Below are 12,595 nucleotides of genomic sequence, written 5' to 3' on the forward strand. Positions count from 1 at the left end.
CTTATTTTAAATCTCCATCGTGTTGCCCCAGCTGATGGAATTGTCTTTAAAACACATTAATCTAATACAGACTGTGTGGAGATCGAGAGAAGAAAGCAGGGATACTGGATAAATCAGCAAAAAATATGCGTGTCTTTGTATTTTGTTTAGCGGCTCTTTCCATTATGAGATTCAACTAATGGGCACTTAATTTCACATTTCTCCGGAATTGTTAAGGTACTGAACTGAATAGACTGTAAATATTGTACAGAATTAAACATTGTTGCACTTGTTATACTCACAACATTAAAGAAATGTATTTAAAATCGCGCGCTTCTGACAAGCTGCTGCAAATTTTGCATCTCCTAGAAATTCTGGATTCATGGCTAGGGGCAGCAGGGGAAGGGGTAAAACTAACGTGCAAAGCATCCGAGACGAGACTGGCAGCTCCAGGGGAGGAAGTGGCTTCACTCATAGTTCTTGTCTCTGGCTTCGCTCTGGCAGCATCAGAGGAGGAAGTGATTTCACTAATGATTACGTTCATGTCAATGAGAGCGAAATTTAAAAAAATTCGAGCCGCTAAATAGAGATTGTATAATAAATGTATTTCACAACATAAAACGAGACAAGAGTCACAAATGTCTAGGGGTGCTGCAGCTCCGCAGCCCCTCTTCGAAAGCCGCTCCTGGTCTCTGTCCTTCATTTTGTGCACTAACTCCTTTTCGATTGACGACAAACTTAAGTTCCACGTCTTTCTTAGGTTTGAGTACTTCTTACATAGGTCTTGATTCGTCTTAATGCAGACAACGAACGTTCCACAGAGCTTGTAGTACAAGGAATGGTCCGTATTAATCTAGCAAGTTTATAAACTTCACTAAATCCAGAAGAGAGGAAATTGTCATGCATAAAACTAACAAGTTCGTGAACATCCTTTCCATGAAATTCAGGTGAAGTGTAGAGAACACTTAATTCATTCTTCAGTCCAACACGATCAAATAAATTTCCGTACTGAGCCAAAAGTTTCTGTAGGAGTGGTTCGAGAAATGTTTTTCTATATTCACAGTACTGCTGATATTGTAACAAATGAAAATATTCTAATTTATCAAGTTCAGAAAATGTACAATCAATTTGATGAATCAGGAAATCAATAATTTTCAAATATAGCCAGCTATAATTATTTTCTTGTTCCGCTTTATCTGGACAGTGCCGCTTTGTTTTCACCTGACAGGTTTCGTCCTTATTTGAAATTGTATTGTTCCAAACTAATGAATAAGAATCGTCCCTATCATATTGGAGCTTATTTTTTATGTCAATTACTTTCCTGCTACAGTAAAGAATATCAAAATATTTTATTTGTAAAAGATTGTATAATATATCTGTATAAGTAAGCAACATCGAAAATACTTCCAATAGAAAAATAGTTTCAAACTGTTGAAGGAAAGCTAGAAAATCACGTGATTTTACGATTGTCTCACTATCCCATTTACCAGAATGTTTAATAATATTTTCGAAAACTCACAAAGTTCAGATCTGTATTCTTTTACAGTATGGCAAAGTCTTGATGTAAAAACTCCATCATATGTCTGACCCACGAGTTTAGTAGAAATTTCAAATTGATAACTACTCGTGCTACATGAGTAAATAAACCATCTGCTGTTCTGCCCAAGAATCTGCCCTTTACATAGCGGAGAACTGTAGATAGTTGAGATTTGTTTTCAATATCAGAAGTTTCATCAAGCATTATAGCTACAAATGAAACTGAGTTAGTTTCTTCTTTTACTACATCAGTAATAGCTTTTATGATATCATTTTTAATCAATGGAGAAGTTCCTCGAAACACTGTGGACGAATTTAGATGGTTTTCTAAAAGTAAATCATATTTTTTTAACACATTAAAAAATTCTAAAAAATTTCCTTTTTTCAAAGAACTATCTGATTCGTCATGTCCCCGTAGAGGGAGCTCCTGGTTAGCTAGAAGACAAATAGCATCAATGATTCTTATCAATATGGCCCTATTTTTCTTAACCTCTTCGTTGTGTTTACTGGTATCAGTTCTTCGTTGATCATCAAGTAAAGTATCAATTCCCTGTTTGTCGAAAAGTTTTGATTTCAGGAAACATTGTACATGAGTTTGAGATTTTGAATGTTTTTGCTGTGCATTAGACAAGTGATTTATGTCAGCAAATCCATGCTTACTCCAAACCTCATTTTTGTTAGAAAACAATAAGCATGGCCAGCAAAATAACCTGTTTGAAGTTTCACAACCCGCTAACCATTCTACATTTTCATATTGTGAAATAGAAAAATGTCTAGTGTATTGTTCGCTTTTTGTTTTATATTGTTGCACTAAATTTGGAAGTGACGGGGTAGGTCTACTCTTATTCACTATATGTAATTTCTCTTCTAGTGGGCGAGAAGAGAATGGCTTTTACAAAAGATCTTTTACAGTGTACATTTCCAAGTGCTATTAACATTAAATAAGTAATTTAAATTTTTCACCTGCACTGGCACACAACTATGAACCTTAGTAAAACCTAAACACAGTAAATTCACTCACACAAACAGTAAACATCACTCACACAAACAATAAACACACACGTCAAACACAATATTTTGTAACGCTACAATTGACAAGTTGAGCTGCCTGCATACAGGACGACCTGCGAGCTTGAGAGAAGCGAGTATCCCCACCATGCCACCTTGCATGCGCAGACAATTATAGCAGTAACTCTCAGCAGGGGATGTTCTTTTATACCGACAGGACAATCAGACCAGACCTCATCCCGCTTCGTCAGGCAGAGCGTACGTTATAAAACAAAAGCCGTTCTGGGGATGGTGTGCACATTCAACCAGCAGGCATTTAAAATATTTAAATGGTAATGAATTAAAATTAGTCTTGAACTATATACGTCAACTTCCAATGAGAATACCACGCATTTAAATTGTGATAAATTAAAATTATTGTTGCATTATGTAAAACAACTTAAAATAAAAAATGAGATTACCGAATTTACAGGGTGTCCAGCGCACACCTTGAACACCCGCAATATAGCTATGCCCCTGATTTTAGAAGAAACTGATCATAGGTTATAATGTCCTACAAATATAATTATCCTTTTACATCATTTCAGAAATTGCTATTAACTCTTCGGTTCTATACTATTGGAAGTTATCAGCTTGTTGTCGGAGACCTGAATGGTGTTTCTAGAGCCATAGGTTTAGTTATGTACATACAATTTCGGTTTCATCATTACGATCAATCATGTATCATTTGCAATGGAGAATGAGGAAATTCAGGCTATAACTCACAAATTTTACAACATTGCTAACTTTCCTGGAATAATTGGAACCATTGATTGCACACACATAGGCCTACCTATTTTAAGTCTTGGTATCAGGCTGGGTGAAATGTACAGAAACAGAAAGTCATTCTTCTCATTGAATGTGCAGACCATCCTAGGATAGGAGATTCTGTGGTGAGATGGCTCAGTTTCATTCATGAAAGCATAATATTTCAAAGTACAAGAGAAGAATGATGTTTATCTTATGCTTTAAAACCATATTTGTTCACATCTCTGCTTAATCCTGTCATCCCAGCAGAAAGAAACCACAACAGGTCATATATAGCCACAAGAAATATTGTGGAGCGCCAGTATGGATTATGGAAAAGAAGATTCCTCATTTTAAAACTGGATATAAAAACTTCACTCAATCATGCTATGAACATAAAAGTGGCCAGGGCTGTTCTACACATTATTGCTGTCGACACAAATTATGGGAATCTGCTCCAGGATATAGTTTTACGTGAATACATGAAAAACAAAAGGCAGCAGTTGTTGATGTTCCTATTCCTCACTTTCGAGTTGACAGACAAGGAAATGCAGGTGCCTATAGAAGACTTGTAATAAATAATCACTGTCCATAATCACGTGCATGGTTAATTATTAACAAATATTTAGTATATTAACACTTTATATCACTTAGGAATATAGTAAGTTATAATAAGCACTTTCATGTATTAAAATAAAAATTAAACTGTAAATTACCTAATTGGGTAGTTTCAGCTTTGTGTCAGCCATCATCAGAACAGCTGAGACAAAGCTGAAATTAGTTACCTAGGTAATATAGAGCTTGGTTTTTTTTTTAACACGTGAAAGTGGTTATTATAACTATATAGGTACCTAAGAAATATTAGTAAATTAATACACAATATACATTCAGGTGTAACAAAACTTAATGGTATACGAGGCTTGTCCATAAAGTAACTTTCCCACTCGTCCCACTGCTAGCAAACCATATGTTGCGCGAAGCGACTGCATGTACGTGATAGAGTAATGTCCTGGCATGGCACATGTGCTAGCGGAACTTCCTGAGTGCTCTCAGTAGCTTCGTTGCATTGGTTGAAGATGGACGTTCCTATTCCAGCTCCCACCACTTGTGAAGTGCGATCAGTGATAAAGTTTTTGAATCTGATTGAAATTTATCGTCAGCTCTGTCAGGTCTATGGGCCTAACGTCATGAGCAAGCAGATGATGCGTTGCTCCACAAGGTCGTCTGTGATGATGGTTGGCCTCCCACTGCGCTCCTCGTCATGCACATTTTGGCATCCTGCTGAAAATAGTCTACAGCAGCAATGCACCATGTGCTTGCTCATGACGTTAGGCTCATAGACCTGGCACATCTGACGATAAATTTCAATCGGGGCTATGCCCTGTGCATTCAAAAACTTTATTACTGATCGCACTTCACAAGCGGTGGGAGCTGGAATAGGAGCGTCCATCTTCAACCAATGCAACGAAGCTAATGAGAGCACTCGGGAAGTTACGCTAGCATATGCGCCATGCCAGGACATTACTCTATCACGTACATGTAGTCGCTTCGTGCAACATATGGTTTGCTAGCTGTGGGACGAGTGGGAAAGTTACTTTATGGACGCGCCTCGTATTAACTTCCATTTATTAGAATATTAAATTACGTTCACATTGAACGTCTACCTTGAAAATAGTTATTTAACACAGCATAGTAGGTATCTAGTTTCTACTTTCTTTCAGCTCTCCAACTGTACTCCACAGTACAGTAAATTCATAAGTCTTTAATTTTTTTCATTCTGGATAATAGGTTTCAAGAATAGCTTATTATTATCTATACCTAAACTGTAGTTATTGTATATATCACCCTCCCTCAAATGAGATGACCACTGAAATCAGAAATGCAATAATTACAACAGCTATAATTATGGTGAACATAATAATAATAATAATAATAATAATAATAATAACAGTAATTTTTCCATCATTTTCTATAGGCCAATTTTGTAATCGTGTTGTTTCTTTGGCCCACATGTGAATGATATAGAGGGTACACAATTTGTGATATAATACGCTGTAATTTCATAAAAATTGTGTGATTATAGTTATAAAAAATTCGTAATTCCGTAATAAGGCATTACTTACCGTTCACTATATTTAAGAAAATTTGATTGGTGAATAGCTCGAATTTTAGTGAATTGTTAAATATTTTAATGTTCACTAGTTAATGTTTAATTTGGATTTATTTATTGAAGCTTGGTGAAACCAACCATAAAACTGGCAAAGTTTATGCAGGAAAAAAGAATAACTGACTTATTTCTGTTGTTAATCATTTATTGGTAAGAAGAACTTGATTATTCAGCGTTTTTCAGTTTCTGTGAGTGAAGGAAACAAAAGGATCTACGACACCTGTCATATTTAATTTATGTAGTCACTCTACTCTCCTCTCATAAGAAGGAAGCTCGACCTTGGATGTCGATTAAATTAGAGAATATATATTGTCAAATGGAGAAGTGTTAGTTCATTTATGCATAACGGATATTCAATGTATTTAATACATGCAACCACCACAGAAGTCTAAAATGTTTGGCACAATAATCTTGACATGGATGACAAACGATATTGGGTGTTTTTATCTTACACAATTCTTACACTTAATGAAACTATTTATCCAGACATTATAATAAAGTTATTTTACACTTGGCTATATGAAGCGCTCAGCGCAATGGTCCAACCCACAAAATTATATTTCCACTTTACCTCTTTGTAACAGTGCACGAAATGCGATACACAAACGGAACTTGTGCTGAAATCTCATGGAAAAACTGGGAATGATGATTAGACCGATTTACACTTTGAAGAGAACAATATGCAAATGGTATGGGTTGGGCCATTTGTGTGCTGAGTGCCTCATAAAGCAACATTCCATGTGAAATTGGTCAGGAAAAAACCTTACAACCTTGAAATTCCAATTTTAAAGTGTTTGGCAGCTATGGCTGCATAAAGAACTAATTTTCGTAATGTATGGTACATTTGACGAATTTCTGTAAGAAAACTATTAACCTAGGGATGTCATATTTCGCAAAAACATACATCTCTCTCTGTTCTAATTGTATAACAAATATAATGACAATTAGAAATTGTTACGTAAATTTTCCTAATTTTCCACCCGATTTCACATGAACTCACCCTAAATTACAGAATGCACACACTTGGATAAACTCATCTGCCGTTCTGCTAGCAGTGAAGGAATATTTTTGCTTATGTCACATGTACAGAGCGAAGTGAGAGTGCACCATCACACAACTCAGGACTTGGGTGTAGCTAATATTATTTAACGAAATTATCTTTTACAGGAGCACTTCTTTATACAACGCCGAAATTAAAATTGATATAACTTCTTCAGAGAGAGAGGAACCAGTTGGTACTTTTATGTAACTGTTTTCCGTGGGAAAGTCTATCAAATATCGATATATCTACTTATGGCCATGATAAATATTATATAAATATGATGTATGCATAATTATGAAACTCGTGCTCTGCTATAATATGAACTTTTGTTGGAATGTCTATCATAAGTCGTTTCAAGTTTAGCCCTTTGAAACTGGAGACTTTTAGGGGATTACAATAAATTTAACTCGTTAAAATGAGAAAACTAATAGACTTAAACGAGAACTGACTTTACACAATAAAGTATCTCCTACTATTTTTTTTTTTTTTTGAGGAATTATACAGTTGTAAGGCTTTTTGCTGTCCGATTTCACATGGAATATTCGTAAGTAACAGTTTTTGTATAAATTTTCAACATTGCAATAAAATAAAAAACGATAAATATCAATTAAAAGACAATATAAATATTTTTCAGACTCTATAATATAACACATATCTGGAAAATAATTTATTCTATAAATTTAAACAAAATTTAAACTGAATATACATGACCCAGACTTCTTTGGTGTACATACATAATGAATTCAATAAACATTATAAGTTCAAATACATATAAATAAATATACACACACCTATGCACTATAATTTGCATATGAAGTAAAGTCTGAAGTGATGAAAAAGAGAGAAATAACAACACTATGAGAAAACTTTTCAACTGAATCAGTAGGAAAGGCAGGAATGGTCTGAGCATAAAATGAATTGGGAAAGGAATTGTTTTAGTACTAAGATCCCATAATCAAATAAGTCACAAGAAAACTTACACTCGAGACATAATGCCAAAACAGAGAAGCTTGTGATGGTAATATCAGAGAAGACTTACGTAAAGCAATAATTTACAGTGTGACTAAGGAGAGTTATGGAATTAATTCTATGGTGTGCAATAACAAGAGCGTAAGTCATAAACTGCAAATTTTCAGTAGTGCAAAAACAAAGTTAGAAATGAGGACCAGTATCATTATGATGGGCTGGAAGTGTGAAGCGCTACATCATTATGGAAGAGGATAGACATTATGCCCTTTATACCATTTAATAAAGTATTTGTATTTACATCGCAGTCATAACTCAAAACCACCAATTTCTAAATTACACTCTTTTTACCGCGCACAACATAATTATTCAGTAATAAAATTATGTATGAATTCTACAAAGAAATATACAATTTATGAAAATGTACAAACTTTTAACAGCTCAAGGTTCTACTCTTTCGAGGAAATTACTTATTGAGCAAATATAATTCTCACAGTATTTTTAATTTCACATATTATGTAATTTTAAAATTAATTACATAATTATGGAATGAAGTAAAAGAAACAGTTGTTGGCAAGTACTTATATAATATGTAAAATAATAATTCTTTCTGAACCCCAGTAAATGAAAATACTTCAACAATAAACACTCAACACTGCCAAAGGAAGAAGACACATCCATTAATTTAATGGCAAATATATTAATTTTCGACAGCAGATATACAAGTTCAAATTCAAGAGTGTCCAAGTGAAATTTACAGTGAATAAAAATGAAGAAAATTTACTCCAGATATTCTTCTTTTCCAGCTATCATTTTACTTATGATCTATACAGAGTGAATAGGAACTATAAGGACAAACTTCAGAACATTGTTCCTGACAAGAAAAGAACAAAAAAATGTTATTCACGACATCATTTCACCACAGTCTAGTAAATACAGTCATGAAGCTCAATACGTAGTAAATATGCATCCATAGATAGTTATTAACCACTAGGATTGCTAATATCATCTCATTACAGGCAATGCGAAATAGTACCGGCACAGTCTATTGTTCCTAGCACCCTCACAACACAAGCTTCGTGACTCTATATACTAGACTGTGATTTCACCATAACAGCACTCACCCCACTTACAGTGGTGTTTGCGTTGCAGATTGACTTTTGAGTGAGCGTAGTGAAATATAGCTACAATGGACCGGTATTCATATCAGGAACAAGCTGAGATGTTATTCTCGTACGGACAAGTAAGTGGAAATGGTAGGGAGGCCGCACGGATTTACCGAGAAAGGTACCCCCATAGAGAGCATTACCCGAATCATAACATTTTTGCAGCCATTTGGTCTTTTGATGGAAGAGGTGAACACAGAGGGTAGCCACATCAAGTTCATACATTAAATCTGGAAGAACATGTTCTACAAGACAATAAGTACAATCCTGGTACAAGCTCCAGACAAGATGCCCACCAGCATGGTGTAAGCCAAGGGACTATGTTGTATTCCACATGAAAACCGCTACTATCCCTGTAACCTGCAATGTGTGTCAGCATTATCATGAGCAGATTTTCCTCCATGGGAAAGGTTTTGTCGCTGGTTTTTGCAACCACCACCATTCTGGGATTTTTGTCGTCAGTTCACTTATGAAACGACCTTTGGTAGAGATGGTATCATCAACATACACATCTATCGTCTGTGGGCTACAGCAAATTCTCATGCAATGGTTGAATTGTCTCAGCATCAATGTTTGGGCAGGGATTATTGGCGACTACCTATTTGGACCAATTGTTCTTCCAGGACGACTTAACAGACATATCTGGAATTCCTGCAGAACACACTGCCTCTTGTGCTTGAGGATGTGTCATTGGTAGTATGACAGGCCATGCATGATGAAGCACCAGCCCACTTCTGTATTATCATTCACCGATATCTCAACAGTATCCTCACTGGAAGATGGATAGGGGACAAGGAGGTCCTGTTGCATGGTCTGCCCTATCACCAGACTCAAATCTCCTTGACTTTTACTTGTGGGGGCACCTGAAAAGTGTTGTGTATGCTGAGCCAGTTTCTGATATGCAGACACTTGAACAATGTGTCAATGCAGCCTGTGGCGCTATTCGGGTACAGGCTGGAACATTCGAACGAATGAGGCAATCCATGATGTGATGTATGGGTGATTGCATTGCATCCCATGGAGAGCACTTCGAACATTTTTTGTAAAGTTGACAAAACTAATGCCATAGTGGCATGCAATGTAATGTTGTGTAACAATAAATTGCTCTATTGCAGACTCAACATCCATTTCCGGATATATATGTTGATATGAGCTTTTTTGTTCCTTTTTCTGTCAGGAACAACCTCCTGAAGTTTGTCCCTGTAGTTTCTATTCATCCTGTATACCATATCACCAGTGCAGGAAGAAGCTATAAACTACTGTATCATATAATATAGGCTACCCAGTAGATAAGATTCTCGTACTTTGACATCCAATTGGCGTTAACATTCGAGTCATCAGATTAAGCACTTGCTGGGGCCATAAAATACAGAAGTGGAACTCTAGCTTTAGAAACTTAAAAAAGAAACAAAGTTTCAAATATAATTCCAACATTTCCCTATATGTTACATTTTTACACATTAAGTATAATTACATAATCACTTCTATTATTTAACTCAACCTCCATTGTTTATGAGAGCTATATACATACTTCAACGGAATATATTCGCGAACTACTTTTGATCTGTTCATTATATATTTTCATTTGATACATAATTTTATCTCATTGTAATTCTTAAAATAATATTAACCAATTCCTCAAATCAACAATTTGATGTTACTGACAATATTTTTATAAGACTCGACACTCCTAATGTATTTTAGATTGTACTTAGTTGGTCTTTATTTTAATATGTGTATTTAACCAATTGGAAGATATGTTTCATGGTGTTACGTTTTCATACCACAGTTATTAGTAAAGTATATAATTGTAACTTTGAGCACACATATAGGTTACTCCATTGTAGCCTACTTCTTTCTGTACTTGTTTTCAAATAAGACTCATAAAAAGAAAAGCATGTAGAATAACAGAACATTCGAACCAGAAACGCCTAACATGAATAATTTAGGGGAAAGTGGGGCACCTTTAGACAGGGGACAGGTGAGACAGTAACATTTCGAGGTAAATTTAGTGGTTTCAGTTGGCAATTCTGCTAAGGATATATTCCTTTTACATCTACAATGTTACTTGGCTTAAATGATTGTGGCGCCATCTTGTTGTTTCTGAGCATTTTTGGAAAGCTTGTTTTCTCAGCATCATAGTAGTTTTTCGCACAAAAAGGTAAATAAACATAATTAATTTGTTAATTAATTTATAATATTGGAATTTTTTAAACAATTTGGCTTATTTATCTGTATTTAATTAGAACAAGTCTAGTTGTTAAGAATATTGTTAATTAAGGTTAGGGTATAACTTCAAACCTAGAAAGTGCTTATGGGGTAGGATGAGACAGAAACTGTGGGGAAGGTTGAGACATTATGTATTGTGGGAAAATAAGACACAGTTTTGTAAACTACTGTCTGTAGTGGTTTTAATAAGTGGTTTCTGTTTTAGGTTAAGCCTACGAGTTGCATAGTACAAAATAGTGAGGGAACGAAAATATCCAAAGCTCAAAGGCACATATGATGCAGATACAATGAAGGAAGGTGTACGACTTGTGCTAGAAGGAGAAAGCATTAGGTGAGCTGCTATGAAGATGAATCTGAAGTTTCAAACCTTAGCTAGATATGTAAAGAAATTGAAAACGAACCCAAGTGAACCTATAGAAATGAAAGGGCGTTGTGATTCTCGCAAAATTTTCTCTGATGAACAAGAAGAAGATTTAGCAAAGTTTCTGATCACCAGTTCAAAAATGTTTTATGGTCTCACAACTCTAGACATGTTAGGAAGTTAAGCCTATGAAATAGCTAAAATTAATAAAATTGTTTGTCCAGAAACTTGGGAGAAAAATGGCATGGCTGGCAAAGATTGGCTGTACAGTTTCTTCAAACGCCATCCTTAGCTATCTCTAAGAGCAGCAGAAGGATGTAGTCTAGCTAGAGCCTCCTCTTTTAATCATTACAACGTGAATATGTTTTTTGATGATTTGGAGGGTATTGTGAAAAAGTATCCAGAGCTCCTTGATCCATCTCGAATCTACAACCTAGATGAGACAAAAACAGAAACTACTCAACAGTCCTCAAAAGTCATTGCATAAAAAGGAATTAAACAAGTTTCTAAAGCTGTTAGTGGGGAGAAAGGGATTCTGGTAACAACATTGCTCATAATTAATGCTGCTGGAAATACCATTCCACCAACAATGGATTTTCCTCGTGTTCATTTCAAGGAATTTATGCTTCTTGGGGCACCAATGGGAACTCTTGGTTTGGCTCATTCCTCAGGCTGGATGACAGCAGAAAATTTTGTGCATGTCATGGTGCACTTCATAAAATTTTCATATAGCTCTTTCACTAGACAGACACTATTAATTTGTGACAATCATGAAAGTCACACGTCAGTAGAAGCCATTAATCTGGCCAAAGCTAACGATGTCCACATTCTAACTGTTCCTCCACATTCAACACACATGATGCAGCCCCTGGATGTAGGTGTGATGAAGCCATTTCAAACATACTACAATGCCTCTGTGGACACATGGATGAGTGAACATCCTGGACATAGATTCACCGTCTACAATGTATGAACAAAGCCCATGCACGTGCATTGACTCCAGAAACCATTATAAATTCATTTAAGAAAACTGGTATCTTTCCTGTAGACCAGCATGTTTTTACAGATGACATGTTCCTCCCTAGTATGGTCACTCATAAACCCCCTCCAGAAGAGCAGAGAGAAGAAACACCTGAAGAACAAGGTTTCAGCATTTCAGCACTTCGAAAAAATGCTACAGGACAAGTAACGCTTTCTTTTCAACAACCAGAAACACCAGAGAGCTCAAATAATTCAGAATCCCAAGCTTCAGTGTCACCTCCTGTAAAATACATCAGCCCTGAACAATTCCGTGGTTATCCAAAGGCAGGGGTAAGAACAAGCAGCAGGAAACCTAGGGAGAAAGGGAGAAGTAG

The sequence above is a fragment of the Periplaneta americana genome, chromosome 10, assembly GCF_040183065.1.
Source record: "Periplaneta americana isolate PAMFEO1 chromosome 10, P.americana_PAMFEO1_priV1, whole genome shotgun sequence".
NCBI lineage: Eukaryota > Metazoa > Arthropoda > Insecta > Blattodea > Blattidae > Periplaneta > Periplaneta americana.